This window comes from Oryzias latipes, chromosome 13, assembly GCF_053564925.1.
Source record: "Oryzias latipes strain Hd-rR chromosome 13, Olatipes_Hd-rR_3.1".
NCBI lineage: Eukaryota > Metazoa > Chordata > Actinopteri > Beloniformes > Adrianichthyidae > Oryzias > Oryzias latipes.
The window spans coordinates 37,127,541-37,137,500 of record NC_136249.1 but is presented as its reverse complement, the minus strand read 5'-3'; the positions used below and the strand labels follow the sequence as shown (position 1 = coordinate 37,137,500).

At 40.0% G+C, this 9,960-nt stretch overlaps 1 protein-coding gene and 1 long non-coding RNA gene across 5 annotated transcripts in view; one reads left to right on the top strand and one right to left on the bottom strand.

Moving 5' to 3' along the window:
• The window catches only part of nyap2a (neuronal tyrosine-phosphorylated phosphoinositide-3-kinase adaptor 2a), a 51,389-nt gene that overhangs the window by 8,954 nt on the left and 32,475 nt on the right, over window positions 1–9,960 (top strand). The window lies entirely within an intron of this gene.
• Window positions 8,416–9,690, bottom strand: LOC144981648 (uncharacterized). The gene is made up of 3 exons (XR_013647221.1): window positions 9,551–9,690; window positions 8,983–9,017; window positions 8,416–8,515 (listed from the first exon to the last, which is right to left on the bottom strand). It is a non-coding gene; the product is annotated as an uncharacterized LOC144981648 (long non-coding RNA).

Below are 9,960 nucleotides of genomic sequence, written 5' to 3'. Positions count from 1 at the left end.
GGGGAAAAATGCATTTAACGTCGGTAATGTTTAGAGGACTTTTTTGTTAACCTTCCCCCCTTGCAAACGTTGGTCAGTTTAATATTAATACATGCAATTGTGTTTTTAAAAGTGAACTTTTGTCTACTGTTGAACCTTTCGCTGCGCGAAGACTTCTCCTTTATTTTCTCTCGTCTTTCCGACCGACCGTGGTCAGAAGCGCAGGGGAGATTTCCTTCAGGGCCGAAGGGAATTCTCCTTCGGGGTTCACTTCCCGTTGGAAACCCTCAACCTCCAGAGCGGATTAAGAATGACTCCGAAACAGTTATTCTGGGAATGACACCTTCTCTTTATTTAACGAAGTGCTCCGTCCTCCGAACACACAATATATTCCCCGCACACACCTCTGCTCCGTGCTCACCCCCCCCCCCCCCCCCCCCCCCCATCTGCACCTGCACTCGCCCCGCCCCTCCCCTTGTCTCTCGTGGATAGCACCCCGCTCAGCACACACACACTGCAACACTACCCTTGTATTGATCAAGTGGTATAGGTTTATATGGGATTAAGAAAGTAAGCAGTGCTAGAAAATTGTGTTTCCAAAAAGTAATTGTTACATTAATCTAATTCAATGTCCCTGATTTCATTTTCACGTAGATGCAATCCTGCAGGAATTAAAAGAACATGGCAGCAGCTAAAAATGAAGTATAAAAACATAATTCAATCAGGTCAAATGTGAGCATGTCATGGATGTAGGCTTTGTTGACAATATTTGACATATGAAACATCTACATAGCAATACATACCTAATGTTGTTTTCATTGTATATATGGAATTGACTGCAACGAAAAACGGTAACGCTCAAACAAAAACGTATGGGGAAATGACATTAAATCGAGTCTAGGTCTCAAAATCCTCGTACGACGTACATGTTATTCTCTAGGAATTAATGCAGCCTCCTCGTCTATTGGGTCCTCCAAAAAAGGACAAGCCATTCTTGTCACTTAGACCGTCTCTGTGTGACGGAAATGTGGGCAATGAAGGTTAAAGCGAAACATACCGCTTCGTCTTTAAAAAGGGGAGGGGACCGGCAGAAACTTTGAGTTTGGAGAATAAAACCTGCTCCCGACCAGGTTAGGTTCACAGCATAAGTAACCATGGACACTGACTCCGAGTATAAGTTACCTCTCTTTCAGAAACGGGTTTGACTTACTCTGCTTTCTCTGGTTTAACAAACCTCCCATTCTGAAACGGAAAACCCAGGGTTTCCCTGATTTCAGGGTTAACCCACTCAGAGTTTACACTTAACCTCCTTTCTGAAACAGGCCCCAGCTTCTCTGAAACAGAAAACTCAGAGTTGTTAATCTCCCGATTGACCAACTCAGAGTTCAAGTTTAACCTCAGAGTTGGTTGAACCTCCTTTCTGAAACAGGCCCCAGCTCCATCTAGTCGGCTGTAAACGTGTTTTTAGAGTAATCCAGTCAAAGTTCCACAGAACTGACATCCCTCTTACTGTCCTGTCCAAGATTGCTGAGTTTTTTGTAAGTTGGGCCTTAAGTAAAGGCCTAGCAGCTGTAGTACCCAGTAGACCTGGCTTTCACAGAACAGGACCAACAATTAATACTCCTCCAAATGGAAAAGGACATTAAAGTGGAAGACTACTTTCGGTCAATTATACAACAAAAATAACAAAAGTTCAAAAAGAGTATTCTCAATCAACAATAACTAACAGATTCAATGAATGTAAACTATTAAAAAGTGCATGGCTTCCCATATGTCAGTGGCAAGTGAGAGACACGTTTTTTTAATCAGGATTATAAAGAACATGTTAAAAAGAAAGGCATCAGATCCAGAACGGTTCTTCTGACCAATAGACTGACTGAGTAACAAATTTCTCTGGAGAAGTCTGGGATTTTGGCTTCTTGGGACCCGTGGGTACGTCCTGTTTGGAAGGCCATGGGGAGGGGTGACTCAGTCCGGTTCTCATACATAGTCATTGCTGTAAACTTCTAAATGGAAATCACTTGAACAGGAAAATAACACCAACAGTAATCTGATTCAGAAATACAAACCAATGAAGGGTCTGATCGCAGAAACTTCTAATTACAAAGTGCTGGGGTCCACATATTGTTGATTTTATGACAGAAACAACGGGGCCTGTGAAAATTTTAACACAGGCTGCATGTGGCCACGGACCAGACTTTGGACATGCCTGCTCTAAACTGTCCTTTTAGGTGTGTGAGAGACCCAAGATCCCGCAAATGAAAAACAAGGTATGCAGAACGGATGAAAGAATGTAACAACAAAAGACAGATTTAGGATTTTATGTCAGGAAAATCAGATTATATGTCAGAATCCACAAAAAAATTATGATTTATATCAGAAAAATGAGGATATTTTAGAGGACCTGCAATTTACTGTTAGAAGATTAATAATAATAATAATAATAATAATAATGGATTGGATTTATCTGCGCTTTTCAAGACAGTCAAAGCACTTACATTGTGTCCATTATTCATTCACTCCTCATTCATACTTGGTGATGGTAGCTACTGTTGTAGCCTCAGCTGCCCTGTAAACCCGAATAAGTTCAGTGAACTCAAAATTTTTGAGGAAACAGATTACATAATAATTTTTAAGTTGACTTACTTAAAAAGTATAAGTTATTTGAACTTAAAATCTTTGAGTTGAATAAAATAAAACAATTTAACTAAAAGTAAACAATAACTTTTTATTTAACTAACTTAAAGATTCTTACTTTACTGAACTAGAATATTTTGTTTTTATTGAACCTTAATACATTAGTCAATGAACTAAAAAACTTTAATATATCTCAACTCAAAATTAATCATTTGAAGTCTAAACTAAGCCTTTTTTGTCCTTCTTAGTCAGGGCCATTCTTACAAAAGAAAAACTGAGGCAGAATTGTAATTGCAAGTTTATTTTTAAACCACCTTACACAAGTACATTTGAACAACTTGTGGTACTAGAAAATGTAAAACACTGCACAATTTGTGTTAAGAAAAAGTGCACAAGCCATAAAAAAAAAAAAATCAGTCTTCAAGAAAAGCAAAAAATGAGCACTAATCTTTTTTACACCATTTCCTTATACAACTTTATAAAAAAGAGCATTCTTACATTTCAAGGAAAGCAAAAATGGTTTATTAGCCTTTTTTTTTTACACTTTTCCCACATAAAACTGCATTTTCTTAGGCTGCCCTTTCCCTACAAACATTAGCGCTCAAAAAATACCCATTTGGGAATGTCGCCTACCACAAGCTCATCTTCCACCACAACTGCTGTACTGAGCGGACAGAAATGCACTGAACTGTATTGTTGTTGCTGACGGTCAGAATGCCAACACAGGTGCTGCTGATGTCTGGCTCTGGTGACGCTTTAATCTGCAAAGAAAAAAAAAAGTGTAGTATTAAAGAGAGAGAATTGATCGTTTGAGGGAAGAAAACTTTATGCAAAAACTACAACCTGAAATTGACATTTTAAGAGAAGAAAGAAATTACACATCAGGAAAATTATTAAAGTTGATTTAAATTAATGATTTCAAGCATTGTAGTCAAAGCAATAAAGAATTTACACATATTTATCAAACTAATTACAGAAATGATAAAATGCATAGATTAAAGAAGACAGAAAATAAAACAAAAACGTCACTTAAATCACATTTGCTTAATTCAATACAGTGATCTTTAACTAAAGTCATGTAGAGCTTGATTTATTGCTTGAAAAGGATCTGGAAGAACAGAGCTTATATAATACAAAATCAAATGAAATCAAAATAAGACTACTTGTAAGAATCATCATGATTCCATAAGGCACTGTACACAAAAAAATAAACAAAAGCTTTTGTAACATGACAATCTGAAAACAGGATCACATTTATTCACCCCTCCCTCCACCTAACCAGTTTCACCAACATAACTCTCAGCTTGTGCTGGATGGTCGGCACCTTTCAGGACACGTCCAGGAATTCCATCCGACCCAGCAGCTTACCTAGTATTCACCCTCTGGAACTCTTTCCTGATGTCATGCTCTCACAGTTAGCACTCGTGACTCTACACCAGGTTGTGTCTTTGTTATGGGGCAGTTTTTCAACTACAGCTCAGAACATCTCCATAACAATGACACAACCTGCTGGAAAGAATCCCCTTCTTGCCAATGCAACTTAAGAGCAAAGATTCAGTTCAATTTTATTTATATCAGGGCTCCAGACTGCGAGCAATTGGTCGCATTTTGCGACCAAAATTTGAGAGTGTGCGACTGAATTTTACATCCAGTCGCACATGCGCGACCAGTAAATTTGCCTCCCCCACCCTACGTATTTTTTTATACATTAAACGTGGAAGGGGCAAGTCAATGATCAATGAAATAATCAATGAGACGCAAGTCCACACGGACGCAGGCAGACACACACTCGCGCACATACTCATCAAACGCGAGCACGTACACTCTCGCGTGATACCTGTCTGTGAGGCGGCCACTGCTTGTGAGAAGAATAAGGAAAGCCACTGTGAGTGGCTAAAATGCGTGGAGGGGCGGGGCCTAGAGATAATCGAGTGCGCGTAAACATCTGTGGGAAGGAAACGGAGACAAATATCACAACCTGATATGTGCGTCTGAACTATGGGTAAGCAAACTATTGATTCGTTCTTCCGACCTGCGGCTAGTGTACCAGTGCCAGAGTGTACAGCAGGGGTCTCAAACTCGCGGCCCGCGGGCTATTTGCGGCCCCCAAGATGATATTTTGCGGTCCCCGCCTTAATATGAAGGTTTAATGTTACTGCAGCCCGCCAGTTTGTATGAATGACACTTTTTCATTGTCGTGCGCGGAGCTGACCAACCAATCACAGTGGGGTATATGACTCTTGGGGGCGTGACAATGACAGGGTTTGAAAGCAGGAAACCTGACAGCCCCCTCCCCGGACCACATTAAGGAGTTCCTTACTTTCCTTTAGAACATATTTATTCGCTCGTAATTTTCTAAATACATGCAGTCCGTGCTGAACTTTTCTCTGGGCCGCACAGACCCGGAGGAAGGTTTAGGTTTTGGTTACGGTTACGGCGGCGCATCAAAGCGTTTATGCCGTTACGGCAGCACACCGCTCCCGCGGGAGTCGGGTCAGCTGAGGAGAATAAATGTCCCACACCTACATGCGTGACAGCTAACGGGGCTTGAACTTTAAACACGCTCGAGCAAAAACAACATTAGTTTTAGACTCACTGAAAATACGTGGGGAAAATGCAACGATAGACGTGTTTGAGATGAACCGGCACCTCGCCTGGATCATTGGGGAGACCAGGCCGGGGGGGGGGGCTGTGAGATGAAAGCGAATCTGCAGCAAGACTGAAAGAGAACAGGAAATTTGAGTTGTCCTTAACATTCAATTTAGTTTTAATATTCTTCTCCCCCTTAGTATGATCTGTGTTATTATATATTTTATGATTATTTTAAGGTTTTGTGATGTATGTAGCCTTTTTTAATAAATTAGTATTTTAAATTATTTTAATTAATCACTCCACTACAAAAACCATCAGGACACGTGTCCCATAATGCATTGTTTTGTAGCCTGTAGGGCAGCTTTCAGTCAGTTCAGTTTCCAGCAGTGTCCGGGTAGGTTTGCCCCTTGCTCCCACCCCTTTCTCGCGATATTTTTGTGATCTCAAACACGCTTATCGTGCATCTTGGCTACACCTATTTGGTGTCACAAAGATAAATTTCCATCCGTTTTCTTTACTATTTGTACTGTCGTGACAGCGATGGTCCTGTCAGTTTACCTGTTGTTGAATCTTCAAAAGTGCAGAATAAAATGTGACACTGAATTTGAAACAGCACATTGTAATTTCTGTGTCTATTATTAAAGTATTTATTAGTAATACAGTGTAAATGAGTAAATTTGGTCATAATGTTGATTTACGGTGTGCGCCCCTAAATTTTCTGGTTGTGCCCCTAAAATTTTCAGTTGGGGGCCACTGTGCTCCTAGTGAAAAAAGTTAGTCTGGAGCCCTGTATATAGTCCTATGTCACAACAAAAGTCGTCTCCATGGGCTTCATACCGGCAATTGTACAAGAACATGAAATCATAATACATTAGGTATTGGCTAAACTAAACAGACTAAACTAAACTGGGCATCCCTGTCATTAGATCCCTCTTACACAGTAAGGAAAACTCCTTTAAAAAAATAAATAAAAAAAGACTCCTCCCTCAGGACGGACAGGCGATGTTCCAGAACTCTTAGAGAAGAATTACATTTTCTAGTTCAACAACTGCATTTTTAAAGTCCAGCAGATTGGCGTCATCCAGATGAAATAGGGGACGCCTGTGGGCCCGAGACGAGCCAGAGTCGAGGTCCACGGTCAGGTACAGGAGCACAGATGAGCTGGAGTGCAATATTTTAGGAGACCATGTGCTTTACCTCACAACACAGGGCTCGACATAGCCATTTGTCCGCTGGCCCGGTCCTGTTTTTCGAGCAGTGCGGACCACAAGACTTTACTTTTCACTTGTCCGCTCGGGCCACTAAAATATCTAACGGTTTATATATTCTTCACCTTTTTCAATAAAGAAAAATTTTGCGAAAACGTGTAGATTTACCTCGTCTTCATAATTTAGTTTTTCTGCTAGTCCTGTGTTCAGACTTCAAGGGTTTCTATGGGAAACCTTTGATCACTTCTCCTTCTCTCCCGCCTGCGCGCGCGCGGCTTTCACTGCCGAGCACCACGCGGCACGCGCTCACTACTTTTTTTTTTCAAACTTTATTGAATGTAACAATTCAATACAAAACAATGTTAAACAGCAACAACGAAGGCACAAGCCAGTGGGTTATTATTACATTTGATTATAAATCCGACAACGTCACTGAAGAGAGACTGAAGCATGTCAGAGATGTGGAAGACATGGCAGGAATAGATAGGAATATGTTGGATGGAGTAGTGGGTATAATTAGTAGTATGGACAGCAAGATATTTAATGAATGCATTGAAGATGAAACTGTATCCACTAAGCTTTAAGCTGAATGTCAAAGAATCAAAGGCAACTCCAAATACCTGAATCTCAGACTCAAATGCAGTAGAATGTTAAACTACTTAATTTTGTTTTTCTTTACAACACTGTAAGCAGTAAGTATTTCTAGTTCGCTGAATGATCTCAGTTAGACCTGCACAATATGAGTAAAACTCGCGATATGCGATATCAGAGATTAAAATTGCGATAACGATATAATTTGCGGTATATGAACAAACAGCAAAATAACCAAATAACCATTCCCAGTTTAAAAATTATACTCCAAATGACCCACGTTGACATAGGTTACAAACATCTAACATAACAGGGCTCCATCTGATTGGTCAACAATGTGAAGGCGTCCATCCGATTGGTCAAATGCATTAAGGGATTTATTTGATTCGTTAAATGGTTGAAGCTGCCATTAGATTGTTTTAACACATTTAAGGTTTATGATTTATTGCGATATTTGCCGTTAGAAGCACCATGAAAACTTCTGAACTAGTGTTACCTACTACACTGCAGTGCTCTCTTCAAAACATCTGAAACAGACTAGAGCAGATTTAAGTTTGATATGGTCTATTTTCAGTCATTGAAAAGTGTAGAAATAAGTGATGTCACCAGAATGCACCAAATTGCACCATATTAAAAGTTTCCGGGGGGGCAGGCCCCCGGACCCCCCTAAAGTTGCAAGCACCTGCGGAGCGGCGGGTCCCGCTATGCGCGGTGTCGGGCCAGTAACTTTCAGGCAGGGCCAGTAAGTTTCAAAAACTACTGGCCCTGTGGGCCAGTGCAAATTTCTGGGCTATGTCAACCCCTGCCAACATTGCTTTGGCATGACTTTCTGGTTAAGTTATATTACCCACACAGCTGGAGTATTAACCAGCACACTGTCACTGGTACTATTTAGTGAATAAAACATTATCCATCATAAAGTACCTACATTCCAAACTTTGAAGAACTGTGGGTCCTCCTCACGTTTGTATATGGGAAGCCAGTACAGGCCAGGAGTACCTTTGACATCAGCAGTCTGTTCTTGCTGCACAGAGACAAAAACAAATTAATATGGCAAACATATTTCAAATGACTGCACCCTTTGGTCTGGCTCAGATCAGTTCATTTAGTCTTTTTAATTATCTTAAAATTGTACAGTTATTTCAAAAATACACCAAACATAAGATGACATTACATTCATATTTACAAATGCATTGGGATCAACGTTGATGTTTTTTTCTCCAGTGAAGTAAACATTTACACTCATTCACTGAATTAGAAACGCTCAGTGATTAATATGAACCGATCCAAGTCAGCCCCTTCTTTTAGCTATACTAATGCATAATGTTGATCATGCCATGCAGTTATACCTCACCTGTTTATCATAGAGGTGCAGAATGTCGCATAGAGCCTTCCGGTTCGTGCTGCCTTCTGTCTCAACAAGATCAGCATCCTCTGCGTCTGTCCAGGTCAAAATAAAACTGTTTTCGCAGGTTGACATTTGTGATGCGATGAAACTCAGCTCACATCTACAAAAAAAAAAAAATTAAAATGTTAAACACAATTTAAAGCTTTTTCAAGCTACTGGTAGCTTGGAAAAACTGCTGCATTTTACAATAGCCTCAATACTCTGTCCACAATATGTAATCTAGGATGCATATTAATATTTTATGGATGTTTTAGGAAGAGACAAAACAGTTATATTAAAATATTTGACATTGTGAAAGACAAATCACAACCAAACCAGGGGCCAAAATACCGTTTCGAGTCTTAAGCAAACTATATCATACATTTAGTACTTGTTTAACTCGAGCCCAATTCAGGACGAAGTTATAACTGCTACATAACATTAACTTAAGGTAGGTTGGACATTTTTACTTATTCATAATTAATTTAATTTGTCAATAAGGTCAAATGTTCTCCAGGAGGATTCATTGGACTGAGAGCTGCCCGTGTCTTAAATATTGCAGCCATGTTAACTACAATCCAAACTTACCTCCGCTCTTATTTTTCAAACGCACCGCCGGTTCACTAAAAATAAGATACGACAACAAGTTAGCGTAAGGCAGCTAGCTTAGCCCACATTTGCATTTATTAGGTTACTACGTGAAATACAAGTTACAGAAAAACATAACGATAACCAAATCACAGAGCCTGTGGTAAAATGTAGTAGAAAAAAAAGGCAATTCCCACCGAGTCGTATATGTGGCTGTGGCAGCCGCTCTGCCAGGGCTAGCTAGCGGTTAGCTAGTAGTAACGGTTAGCTAGTAGTAACGGTTAGATGATTTAAAATGTGCGCCAACCAACTCGGTAAACGTAAAACTTGAAACTTTGCCCCAACAACTTCTTTTAACCACAAGCAATAATTCTCTGATGACATGATACTGCAAAACATACATAATTGTTTAATTCAGAACAAATATTATTCGAAGATACATACAAACTCGTGGAGCACGTCATGAATACAAAGGATATACTAGAAGGAACATCAAAAGAAGCAACAAATATATAATACAGAGGCGAAAGTCATAAAATATAATAAAAAATAAAATAATACGACTTACCTAGACGTATGTGCGTTATCAACTTGGGCCAGTTGACACTCGCATCAGACCTCCGCCATCTTGAAGACTTCTGTGGCTGAGTTCACGTTCATGGGCGTACGTTATGACGTCATCACGTCTCATTACTCATAAGTTTTGACTCCAAGGTTTCATTTACTCAAAATGTTTCAGTCCAATAAAGATATAACTGTGGCAAAAGTTGAATCGGCTTATAGGTTTTAAGCTGACTCAACTTGTTTGTTACTTTTGAGTTCAGTGATTATGAAACTTTTGAGCTCATTGGACTATTCGGGTTTACAGTGTGCCCTGGGGCAGACTGACAGAGGCGTGGCTGCCAGTTCGCGCCTACGGCCCCTCTGACCATCACCGGGATCATTCATACACATTCACACACCAGTGGAGCCACACTG